This window comes from Hirundo rustica, chromosome 1 (genome assembly GCF_015227805.2).
Source record: "Hirundo rustica isolate bHirRus1 chromosome 1, bHirRus1.pri.v3, whole genome shotgun sequence".
NCBI classification, from domain to species: Eukaryota; Metazoa; Chordata; class Aves; order Passeriformes; family Hirundinidae; genus Hirundo; species Hirundo rustica.
In genome coordinates this window covers 127,802,513-127,816,119 of record NC_053450.1, presented here as the reverse complement: position 1 = coordinate 127,816,119, position 13,607 = coordinate 127,802,513, and the positions used below count along the sequence as shown (strand labels likewise).

Here is a 13,607-nt window from a genome sequence, read left to right as displayed (position 1 = left end):
CAGGTGAGCAGCACAATACTAGGAGGAAAAAACCCCAAGTCTCAAAAATTCACTTGAATGTATTAAAAGAAAGTATTGCCAGGTTAGCATATTTACTAGCGAGGGTATAGAACTTGGCACCTAGAACTATTTGTGTCTGACCAGAACAGGTGGATAAGTGTATCTGCATGCATTTATGGTTTAAGTCACAGTGACTTCATTCTAGAACAGTCCAGCATACAAATCTCGTCACGCAGCTCTGCTTTGGAAGTTTACATTTGGAAGTCCAACATCCAAATGTTTCCCCTTTAAACATCAGCTACAACAGCAGACATCTTTTTGAAGTTGTAAAAAATGAAACAAACAAGAAATAAAACAAAACAAAAGCTCACCCAAACAAGATTTCAAATGTTATGTACATTAATCTGATAGAGCAAAAAAATGTACATATGGGTATGTGTGTTTCTATATGTGTATTTGCATAAAGGGAGAAAGAAGGCAGAGAGGTAAAAGGACTTACCTAGCTCTCATTGAAGACTTTCTAGTTTTAAAAGCTTAGAGACTGTATTATGTCATAAGTCTGCGCTTCACTAATTCCATGACTGCAGGCTTCTTTGTGATTTTGATTTTGCAATTGAAACTGATTGGCTGGCAGACAAAGGGACAGAAACAGCTGCAGCTGGTATTATTGATTATTTCCTCAATTTAAAGGAAGCAAATGAGGAGGCTAACAACATTGAAGGACAAAGGCAAAGTTGTTGCTCTAGAGCTCTGGCAAAGCCAGTCACCATCCCCTGCTACATCAGCTGAATTAATTCACAAAATGCAGCTATTATCATCTTAATACCACAGATTGTTGTAGAAGTGATAGGAACCTGCCTGTTATGATAGTGAATTTTTAATGTCATTATTTTTAAGTAAAAACTTGAATCTCTAATATGGAAAGACACTAAATCTAATATAAACATTCTGGAAACTGCTTTTGGGCTACGATCAGTAACACAAATGACTTTCTAGAAATACACTGAGATTATAATAGTTAATAAGAGGTCCTGACCTCTGAATGAGAATTGTGACTTCCTAAAGAAAACAGAAAATAACTCTCGAAAACCAGAAGATACATCAGTGACCCACAGTGGAAAAAAAATATAATCAAATGAGAGCAGGAAATGTGTAAATGTTGAAAACAAATTACACAAATTTTGTTTTGCTCCTCTTCTCTGCCCTTGTCAATGCATTAACTTGACATTAGCCACTCTTCTTATGCAGGGCTTCAACTTGAGGAAAGTAAAGCAGAATTAAGAGAGCCTATCTCCACTAAAGGAATCACAGCATCACAGAATAACTGAGTTAGAAGGACCCACCAAGTCCAACTCCTAGCCCTCAAGGAGTACAAGATATCCCCAAGAGTCGTATTGTCCAAACACTTCTTGGACTCTGTCAGGTTTGGTGCAGTGATCCCTTCCCTGGGGAGCCTGTTCCACTGCCCAAACACCATCTGGATGAAGAACCTTTTTCCACTATCCAACCTAAACCGCCCCTGACACAACTCCAGGCCATTCCCTTGGGTCCTGTCACTGGTCACCACAGAGAAGAGATCAGTGGCTGCCCCTCCTCTTTCCCTCATGAGGAAGTTGCAACTGCAGTGAGGTCTCCCCTCAGTCTCCTCTCCTCAGCCTGAACAGAGACCTCAGCCCCTCCTCATGCAGCTCCAGACCCTTCACCTTATTCATTGCCTTCCATTGGAAACTCTCTAACAGTTTAATGTCTTTTTTATATTGTGGCACCCAAAACTGCCCCCAGCACTGGAGGTGAGGCCACCCCAGTGCAGAGCAGAGCAGGACAATCCCCCCCTTGCCTGGCTGGTGATGCTGTGCCTGATGAACCCCAGGACACAGGTGGCCCTCCTGGCTGACTCATGTTCAACTCACCATTGTCCAAGACTCCCAGATCCCTTTCCACAGTGCTGCTTTCCAGCCTTTCATTTCCAGTCTGTCTGAACAACCAGGGTTGTCCCAAGACAGGTGCAGAATCCAGCACTTTCCCTTGCTGAACATTATAAGCTAAGTGAGTGCCAAGCCCCATAATTGCTGAGGTCTCTCTGCAAGGTCTCCCTGCCCTCTAGGGTCATCCCAGTGTTGTATTGTCTGTGAACTTGCTTAGTATCCTTTCCAGTCCCACATCCAAGTCATTTATATAGATGTTGAAAAGCTAGGGGCCCAAGATGGAGCCCTGTGGATGCACAGTATAAAGAGCAGCTTGGATATACACTCTAGGTGTAAAATTAATTCCTCCTCACACAGCTTCTGGATGGTGAGGTACTGGATGGAGGCTTCTCAGCCTACAGAACTGTACCTTAGGAAGCAGGCACTGTGAAGATGCAGTTTTCAAGCAACAACAGCAGGAGGAATTTGATGCTCCCTTGCAACCAGCATTTTTACAACAAATCTTAAAAATTACCACCACAGATGTCTGTAAAGAGCCACAGACAAAAACCACCCCAACAAAACAGATTTACAGGAGCCCCTATGTAACTCAGTCATTCTCACAGCTTTACTGCAACAAATCCTCTCTCACCTCCCTGAGCAAACTATTCTAACTTCTTGCTCTCATTACCATTACAAAGATTTTCTAGTGTAGCTGAATTTCTTGACAGAATTTTAAGTCTCTTACTTGTTCTGTTCTCCATGTACATACACAACAGATGATCCCCTTCTGCTTTAAGGAGCTGGAAGCCATCCTCATGTTCTCAGGCTTTCCGAACTAAGCAAGGATCTTTTAAAGAAATCCCCTCCAGGATCTGAGACCATGCTTAAGTGATCATAAGGACTGGATCTGGGCATTACTGGATCATCTGAGAATTAATATAATCTGCATATGTAGATCTTAACCCTTCTGTTGAGAACACACAGTATGATGCCTCCTGCTATACCCACTGACCAACTGTGTTCTCTGCATTTTGTCTTACCCTCCTCATGCCTTCAGGTCAAAGTATTTTGTCTGTAATGCTAAACTAAACAAGGTCAGGTTTTCTGGCCCTGGGGCTTACTGGCACAGAATGGCTTCCTCTCATACAGTTAAATCTCTCTTCTCAGATAACAGTATAGCTTTGTCAGTACTGCCTGTTGGGAACAGTCCCTGGCCTGCACCCAGACATTATCATGGAAAGTTAGTTTCCATCAGGCAGTAGTCTTGGTAGTTAGCATGTGCCAGGACTTGATGATTTTCCCTGTTTAATTTACAGCCATAAGTGTAGCCAAGGATGTTGACTCTATCATTTTAGAAGAGAAGTTTATGGCCACTAACACTTTGGGATATAGTGTTCACTTCCTGAGATTAACTAGTAACTTAGAAAAGGCCTCCAGAAAAAGTCCATATGCACTTCCAGGCTTATAGTTTTACTTTGTATATACTGTAACACCAGCCTATTTACATCTCCCCAGTTCCAGGTATCATTTTTAGGGTAGCCTAAGTAGAAATCTGCCATGCAAAGTCCCCTTGTTAGACACAATATGAGAGAACGTGAACCCTTTGTTCAGACGCTGAGAAGTCTTCATAAACCAAGGCCAAGGAGCTGTGAAATCACCTCATGAAATTCACCAGGGCAAAGTACATAGTCCTGCACTGGGAAGGAACAACCCCAGGCACCAGTATGTGTGGGACCCACCCAGCTGGAATCAGCTTGTCAGAAAAGCACCTGGGAGTCCTGAGGTTAAATATAAGTCAGGAATGTGGCCTTTCTGCAATGGCCATTAGGCATAATAACGCCAGCAGATGCAGAGAGGTCATCCTTCCCCTGTACTCAGCACTGGTGAGGCTGTGCCTGGAGCGCTGGGTCCAGCTCTGGGCTCCTCGGTGCAAGAGAGACATGAACATACTGGAGAGGATCCATTGCAGGGCCATCCAGGTGATTAAGCTACTGGAACATCTCTCCTATGAGGAAAGGCTGAGAGAGCTGAGACTCTGGCCTGGGGAAGAGATGGCACCAGGGGCTCTTGTTAATGCATACAAATATTTGAAAGAGGGTCCAAATAAGATTGATCCAGGCTCTTTCCAGACACTGGATATGTGTCTTTGTGCAAATTTCTTTTTCCAATGCACAAGACGGATCATACCGTCAAATGGTGCATCCAGGAAAGACTAATTAGCTACTATGAACAGACCCATTTGCCATTCATTTTTTTCCTTACTCTGGGGGGACTGTTTAAGAAATATATTACAAACTTGAGAATGCATACCTTTTTTTCTTTCAAGTAGAAAAATTCTCTAAGTCAGATCACAAAGCCAGATTCTGAATATAGTAACACTTGCCTGTCACTGCAGTTCACATTGTGACAGTACTTTGCTTTTCTGTTTCATTCCACAATGTTTCAGAATATTTATGCCACCATAAAAGAGCTGTATAATTTCCATAATAAGAAAAGTTGTTATAATTACCAGAAAATATTAAGAAAGCATAAGACACCTGGGGAATTTCTGATTCAGATTTTATACTTTGTTTGTAATCGCAAGAGATACTTCTCGTGCTTAAGAAAAATAATCAAAGGAGAGCCACTGGCTGAAAGAGAACACTTATCTGCTGATCACTAATCAGGAAATGAAATATAGCACTTAAACCCACCCCTTTAATATAGCACCCAACCTACCCTGGATGTTGGGTAGCTGAAGTCCCAATGCTCCCTTCCAATGCCTCTGAATTGGCAGCATGCTCTAACTGGAACAGGAAGCAGGATGCATGTTCAAAAGCTTCTATTCTGTCCCATTAAGAAAGCTGAAGAAAATTACTGAAATTGGCAACTCAGTCAGTGTATTAATGGACAGACCCAAGATAATAAAAATCAGCATGCCTGACAACAGCTTTAATATTATCCTGCTTAGTTTATCCAAGTTCTGTGAATCCCCAGGGTTTAAACGTCAAACCTGAAGACAGCACAAGGCTGAGATTACCTATGTTCTGATAATCAGAGGGTTTATACGATTAGACAGGAATCATGAACCTAGGCTAAACTACGTCAGCTACCAAGCCAAGTTCTACAAATTTTTCTTGTGGAGAAAACAGTGATCCCAAAGACAATGTGGTCCAAAATCCTTGAGAAAGTCTGTGATGACTCATGGGGGTTGTGCCATGCAAGCAGCAAGGGATATGCTATTGTAGCATAGAATGACCAGGCAAATGGAAGGAAAAAGTGGAGAGATTGTTGCAAAGACGCAGTCAGATGGAGAACTTTCAAAGAGGCACCAAGGGACACCCACCAGCAACTGACAGTGTGGCTATTGCAGCACCCACTCCTCAAGTGGGCAAGTTACACGTTCAAAGAGTAGAAAGACTTTTCTAGATCCTATTGTTGAATTAAGTGGCCACAGTAACAATTATGTCCTTGCACTTCTGTTTACGTAGGTACATACTGTGTTCATGCAAACTTGCATAGGGCCAGAACCCTCCCTCTGAACACACAGGAAACAAACCAAGTTTAATGAAAATGACTTTTGGTCATCTGCCAAGTAGAAATGGTCTGAGATAATGTTTTTTGAAACTGCTACAAAACTCTGTTTATCTAATGCCATCCTGTGTAGGAATCTGTTACTATGAAAAGCAAATTGAAAGGCACACAAGTCATATTTATGTCATAAATTCTTGAAAGTGGGTATATAACCTCTTTGAAAACTCTTGTAAAGGTGCAGTAGGACAGACCACAGAGGATTTTCTCCCAGCTCATACAGAGACTAAAGGAGAGGCCAGAAGACCTATAGCTGACTACATGTATTCTGCTGCTCTCTCTATGCTATCTGAAAGCACTGGGAGAGTCCAATCCGGCACTGACACATCTCTTCAGCCTTCACAGACATCTTGCCTTTCTGTATTCTTCCTAAAAGTAAGAAGGTCCATAACAAGATAAAACTGAATGACTTAAGTATTTATTTAGACTGTAGTTCTAGTTTAGCACCTGCTTCATGCAACAGCAAAATCTCCACTGGTTAAACTGGAACAGACTGGGATATGTGCATGTGTGAGTGTAGATTCCTTTGTCTAATGCTGCTTTCACCTCTCCTGAAAAGACCTAATCTATTCTTGCATACTTAAAGAGGTATTTATTAATTTTTAGCTTCCTGTAGATAATTTGACTTCTCTATGCAGCCATAAAATTTTATGACAGTAAACATGACAGATGTGCCTAAATTGCACAGAAATGTTTCTAGACTGCCTGTTTTATTTTTCTTTTATAGTGTCAGTCCCATTAAATTTACATTGGTGCTAATTTTACAAAAACTTGGTGTCAAAATTATTAAGGTGTCAAATACGCTGAGCCCATTAATTTTAGTGATGGTCCTGAATGACTGTGCAGTGCACTTTTCAGTCTGAAATGTACGTATGTGGAAACACTACAGCAAACGGTGCTATGTTTATCCAACTCTAATGATGACAGTAAGGGATCATTAAAATGGGATTTTAATTGTTCAAGTCTCAACATGCCCCAAGAATTTGTTTCTTAACATTGTGAAAGACCTACTGTAGGTAGAAGAAAAATACGCATTTATTAAATTTTATACTTTATTATAAAAATAGCTGGATATTTTATTGCTGAGGATAGATTTATCCATCAGCTTCTAGACCTTCCCAGTCCAAATGCAGAGTACTTTACTCATGAGATTTACGGAAAGAGTTACAAACTATTCCAGAATTAGCACAGCACAGATTTTTATAGACTGGAGAGAAGATGAAGATTATGAAGAACAGATACACAACAAAATAGTATATCTTTTGATGAGGGAATATTTCTACAGTCATGCTTTGTGCCTATTTAGATGAACTTTCCCTGCCTGGAAGTCTTTAGCTGAAGGAAACAACATAAGCATTACAAGTTTGAGCAACTCAAACCACATTTTCCTTCCACTGAAATTACTTAAAGCAAGACATTTCTTCTTGCTCCTTGTGCTAGGGTTTAGTATGACTTTCAATCCATCAGCCTGAGAGTCACAGAATAGTATGCAGATCAACGGCTTAAACTCTTCTGAATCCTATGGAACTCAAAACACTTGCAAATGAGCCCTACTGGTTTGTTTAAATTCAACTTACAAAACTAACATGTTAGAAATAACACACACCTCAGTTCTCCAATGCCAGAGTGTTATTTTTCTGCATGTTTTCTGTGTAAGTATTTTTCCTTTGCCTGCCTTCTCTTTCTGTGTCTTCCCTTTGTTCTCCTTCATGCTTTGGTGAAATTTGAATTAAGCAATGTTTTAGTTATTAAAGCATAACCATTTTTCCTTTGACTATAGACATGATTCTTGTAAAATATTTTTCTTTGTCTGATTTTATTTGTCAGAGTTCACAAAGCAGAACCTTGTTTGGTCTAGTAATAACCTAGGACTACATATCTGATGAATAGCTGACTTTGAACCCGCACCAAAAAAGTTCAGTAACTGCATATGTAGATTTATATGTAGATTTTTTTTTTTTTTTTTTTTCAAATATATGCCCAAAGCAGAAAGGTCTTTATGAAATTCTGATTATACCACAGTGAAGAAAGTTTTGCCATATCAATGGCACAGTATTTCTCAGAAAAATAATTAAATATTCCCAAATCTTATTTTCCTGTCTTTTATTCTGTTTGCTTGTCCTCATTCATTCTGCATTCATCTTTGGCTTGCATCTGTTTCCGTACTAGTCTATTATTCACCTACAGCATAAATGGTGCAGCAGCCACTGCATACTTTTTATATAGTATTTGTTGCTTCTGTTTTCAACTTGCTGAGTTCTTTTAAACTCATATGAGCAATCAAGCCAAGAAACAGTATGAGAACACAAAATAAAGTTGAGCTTGAACCCCAATCTTTTTCAGTTTAGGCAAGGTTATTTCTGATGCTATTTCTGATGCCGGAGAAAAGTTATGTTCAAAACTGTTAGCCAGAAGGTTTTAGGCTCAAAAGCATGTTAAATGAGAAATGCCTGGGATCCAAACAGAAATCATAACAGATTTCTGATGTCAAGGAATATAAAACACCTTACAGGCTATCTGGCTTTTCTCTATAAAAGCAACAAATCAGAGATCCTCCAAACAGGGCAACAAATTTTTTGAGCATCACCTTATTAATACTCTCCTTTTTTTACCTTTTTACTTGAAATCTTTTATGTAAAAAAATGATTTTAGGGAAATTTATGTAAATATCACTAAGCTCAAAAGAGATGCTTCAGCCTCTCCACAGTAAATCTTTTTCATATGAACATCAGCATAATTTTGTCCTACTTTTTCTCTCATCATCAGTTTTCATCTTAGTTTTTCCTCCAAATACAGGACTTCCTAACTAGTCTGTTACACTGTTTTATAATGCAAGAAAGTGGAAACATTCATAGTAACTAAAAGAAGAAAAAATTAAAATAATTTTAAAAAGCATCAGCTCTCTTATGAAATAAATATATGAAATAAACTTTTGAACCTACAGCAGAAAACACTACTAGAGGAGTAAGTAAAGGAGGATTTGGAAACAAATTCAAATAAGTAAGATAAATAGAAATATTAATTGAGCTATGATTACAGTTTCAGGGGGAATAGAGACTTTGTAACTCAAGACATAAAGGCAATCATAATTTGCCTGATGTAAGGAAGTAAACCCCTTTCAGGTACTGACACTTATCATGTGGGAATTCTTGCCATCTCTGTTAGGCAGCCAGCATAGGTATTCAGAGAAAGAAGAACTGGATCAAGGAGTAAGTAACATGGTTTGATTATATAGCAGTTGTTATTCTGCTTTTCATAGGGAAAAAAAAAAAAAAATCACTATTTTAAATAGTGGTTAAATGCTTAAAAAAAAATTGAGCTGAGCATGTATATTTATTAAATTGGACCTCCTATTTAATAAGCCACTTCTCTAGTCTCAAAAAATGTTAAAGGAAAAATAAACTTGCTAATTGTCTAAGAAAATGACCACATGGCATCATACACAGAAAACATACAAAGGATGAGAAATCATAAGCATATACGTGAGTAAGAGCATCAAATGCTCTTCTTCAAGAGCAATATAAAAAGTAAGGAAAGAAAAATAAAATACTGCGTGGCACAGTATTGTACTAACAACGGCTGTAAATTGACTAGGCAAAAAAACATAACAAATTGCAGTGGGTTATTGAATGCTTGTAATTTGTATATTTCCACATTCCATTCATTTAAAAAAAAAAAAAAAAGCCCAAGTGTGATGTAAATCTAGATTCTTCAGTTCAAAATAGGCAAGAAACTAAATAGATTTTCTTTAATTCAGTCAGTGACCTGCCTGCAGGCTGACATAATTTTCCTTCACTGTTACTAGTCTCTTGTGATACAAATTTTGACTTCATATTCTACAAAATGGTATTTCTGCAAATTACCAAGCAATCTAGATTTCTATATTATGCTAAATAAATCCTCTAAGTCAAAACAATTGTAAGAAATGGTTCTTATGCTGCAGTGGTCTCTAGACTGTGTAAGGGACGAGAGAATTCAGGCTACATGCTCATCCTTACACAGTACAGATTATTGGCTGCAATGTCTGACTGCATTTGTGGAGTTGAATTCTATCCTCATAGAACCAAGGTTGAAATCTGCAGAATTCAAGATTTCTGTTTAGGCAGGGCTTATTTTTTCAAAATAGGCAGAGACCTACCAAGCTTTCATCCTAGGCAATGTAAGCCAGGCTTTCACCAGAATTCCAAACCCACTGATGTCTTAAAATGTGAAATAAACTCTTAAGGAATAACATATGACTATTCATAACTTATATGACTAACAGAATGGAGGACAACTACTCTCCATAAAATGTAATTGGTGACCTCAGAAGAGTGCTAATACCTAAAATATAACTACTCCTACTATGACTTCCCAAATCAATAATAATAATATTTGAATATGAAGTTAGACCATCTAAATTCAATAGAAATGTCAGTGACAGTAAATTTTAAGGAGACCTCATACCCAAAGACATGAAAGCTCTTCAATAAACAGAAGAAAAAGAAAAACTTTTCTGGCTCCATCCCAAGAACACCTAATGTATCTCCAGTGCAGAACACACATCCTCAATTGTTCAAGAAATCATCTGTCTGCCCCCTCAGAATGAGACTTTTTTAAAAACACAAACATACAGCTTGCAAGAAGAGTCCTTTTATTCAGGTTTAGGTCCTGATGAGAGAAGTATTTCCAAGCATTTCTTTGTGCTCAGAAAGGTTAAAAATATTCTTTCATGTTTCAGGGCTTTTTTTTTTTTTTTTTTTTTTTTAATAAAATGAAAGATATTCTTACTGTGTCACATGATTCCATGATTTGGGGACTGAAGAAAAACACCAAATGTCTTGAGTGCTGGCAGCTCTGAGAGTGTTACAAAACAAGCCGCTGAGCCAACTAGACTGAGAGATGTCGGCCTCGCACAGTTGCTATAGTGTAATGATAAATGTTTAAGTTAAATGCCTATAGCACCGGGAAGCTGCCTCTGACTTCATGTTTATGTAGAAACTCGATCAGGATAATAGCAGATGCCGCTGTACGCAGCGCTCTCATGGGAAAACGCTCCCTGGTTTCCCCAAGGCGGCCACGGCGCAGCTCTGGCTCTGCTGGCCCCCAGCCCTCTGCACCAGCCAGCAGCATCTCTGGGCAAGCAGAGAGGTGAAGGCAGAAGGCATGTGTTATTGTGACAAATATGTACCAACGCCGGCGCACAGAGCTCTGTCGCTATCCCAGGAGAGCAGGCTCACATTCGGTGCGGCGGAGCAGCTCCCTTCCCATCTAAATTGTACAGAGACCACGCAACCGTGCCCCGTGTTGTACTCTGTTTTGTTTCAGTGGTTGCTATATATATGATATGGAATGATTCCTTAAAATTCAAATTGCAAATCCCTTTCCCCATCAACTTTGTTTCTTCTCCAGAGGAAGGGGCAGGAGAATGAAATAACAAAGAAAATGGATTAAATGAAAGTTATTTACTTCCTGAGCTTGCTGGCTTGTCTTTGTTACTCACTGAACAATTCTACTGAAATAAGTAAAACTGCTCACACCAATTAACAGAAGAGAATTTGGGTAATTCTCTCATTTATTTGATCCAAAAGATTGCTCTGCTGTGCAAATGTGGTCTCAAAGCATGTTTGCAAAGATAAAACCCACGTAAATTTCAGCTAAAAGAAATGCAAATTTTACCTGTGTCGGGTCCAAATCCAAAATGAGAGGAGACTGAAAGCTTAGTAGTCAACTTATAATTCCAGTATGTAGGCAAGGATGTTTCTAGTGTTTTTGGAATAGAAATTGAAAATATTGAAGTTTTCGTAAAATTGTTACAAAATGTGTTCTTAACAAATCAAAATATTTTGCTTTGATAACATTGAAACATTTTAATTCGATTCGGGCAAATCTATTGTATCATATAAATAATAAATATAATCAATTATATGTTTGGGTTTCTTTAAATTGTGTTAGAAACACCATAAATAGATTTCAACATTTTTAAAACACTGTATGAGAATAAAAATTGTTAAACTGACTTTTTAAATTGAAAAATCTTATTTAAATAATTTTCATAATACATATTTAAATGAATTTTCAGGTCCTATGACAATAATGGATCTCTAACTACAAAGCTTATTCAACATTTAAACTACATTAACTAATTGATGAGGTCTTACACCTGAGAAACTGATGCCAAGTAGTTACGAGAACATTTAGTACCTGTGCAAATCCAGCAAACATAAACTGAAAATAATACAGCAGGGGAGTGTTCTAAAAGCTATGGACACACACAACTATTTAACCCAATCAAGATCTATGTAGGCTTGAATCTAGTTTGAAATTGAAATGATATCACACTGCGTTTATTTTAACAAATGTATGTGGTTGGAAAAAATAATTTTGAAAGTATTTTAAGAACTTAGAAAAGAACAGCTCAGAACAGCTCAGAACAGCTCAATTATCTGAAACAAAAGATATACACAATTTCAGGGAACAAAACCTGTTGAAGTGGGGGGGCGGGAGTGGAGAGGGGGCAGGTGAGCAAGAGTACCCCTTTATTTCAGTTTCTTTTAGGCATTTAACACCTGAATGACAGGTAACAGTCCTCTCTCCAACAAATGGAGAGAAATGGGTAGTCCCAGATGGTGACTCTGTATGAGTCTCAAAGTACTTACATACTTCGAGTTCTCACTTCCCAAGCTTCCCCTAACTGATCCTGAAATCACAACACAGACATCGAAAACTTATCACACCCTATGAGAAAGTATGCAATCAGTAAAAGGTACCGCACATCACACATCAATTCAACTTTTATACAAATACAAAACAGGTAAGAAATGAGAAGACATCCTGGCATTAATTTAAGGAGGATTTATGAAGAAACCACAGCTGAGGGACACATAGATTTTGAAAGCCGGTCATGAAGTAGCACACATTTCCAGTCCAAAATGAATTTTTATGTTTTCAGCAAAATCCCTCATCCCTTTGCATGCTGTAATTGACAGCAGTGACAGAAACATCTATTGGATAGTAAATGCTTCACATTAATCTAGTAAAAGAACAGAAAAATATGAGCAACAGAGAGACTGACTTTACTAAAGACAGGAAATGGTTGGAGACTGAGTGTGACAGACCACTGAATGACAGGTACAAAGCTCTAATGGAAATAGGATGTGTAATAAGGATGGTTTTTAAAGCAGTTAAATGATGGCCCATTAGCACCCATCGTGCTGTGACAAAACCGGTTAATGTTCGATAGTGTGGGCATTAGTATGGCCAAACAAGTCTCTACAGGTTGCATTGCAGTAAATGTTAATTCCTAGCAAACGGGGTTTTTTGGAAAAGAAAAGAAAGACAAGGCTAACACACTATTTGTTCACAGCATTAAGGAACAGTGGGATATCAAATAGAGAAAATGTTTGTTGATTTATGATTCAAAGGCAAAATTGAAACTATGCAGATGGAGGTCACTGGGAATTGTTCTAATTAGCAAAGTGCAACAAGATAGATCATCTGTTTCTGCTTCCTCTCCCGAGTGTCCAAATATATCTCATCAAGAACAGCTGCCAGAAAATAAATAAATAAATAAACCATGGGAGATGGAAGTGTCATAAAACTAGCAGGTGCCAGCCAAAGCTGCCATAGGATCTGGAGCTGCACTTTGTGCTGAATTTGTACCAAAGAAAGAGTCATCAACATACCTCTGGTTTCAATATAGATACTTATTGGAAGTGTATTCCTACAATTTTAGTCCAGCTCTTGTTAAATTAATCATCAAATCTACACAGATATATGCTCTCTTTTAGCTTGTAGAGATTTATGAAAGCATACCTTTCCAAGTAATCGTGATACATCTACGATAGCAACTCCACCATTGCCTTACTCTTTATCTGACATTCATGCTACTTGAAACTAAAAATACCCATTAAAAGCACTTTAATTTAATGTGCTACAAACTGTGCTTCCACAGAAACTATTCTCTACTACCTTTATGATGCAATCCTAATTCAAAACATTTCACATTGTATAAGTCACCATTATGAATGCGTTGACTTTGAAACTTCACATAACACAGAAACATGGTTTATTATGGAAGAGAGAAAAAAAACCAAAAAAAACCCTAGAGCTTACTTAGGGAAAAAATCCTAAATAAATAATTCATACTTG

General features: G+C 38.2%; 1 protein-coding gene across 10 annotated transcripts in view; it reads right to left on the bottom strand.

Annotated features, from left to right (window-relative positions):
* Positions 1-13,607, bottom strand: part of DGKB (diacylglycerol kinase beta) — a 382,225-nt gene that overhangs the window by 37,422 nt on the left and 331,196 nt on the right. The gene's annotated exons all lie outside the window — the stretch shown is intronic.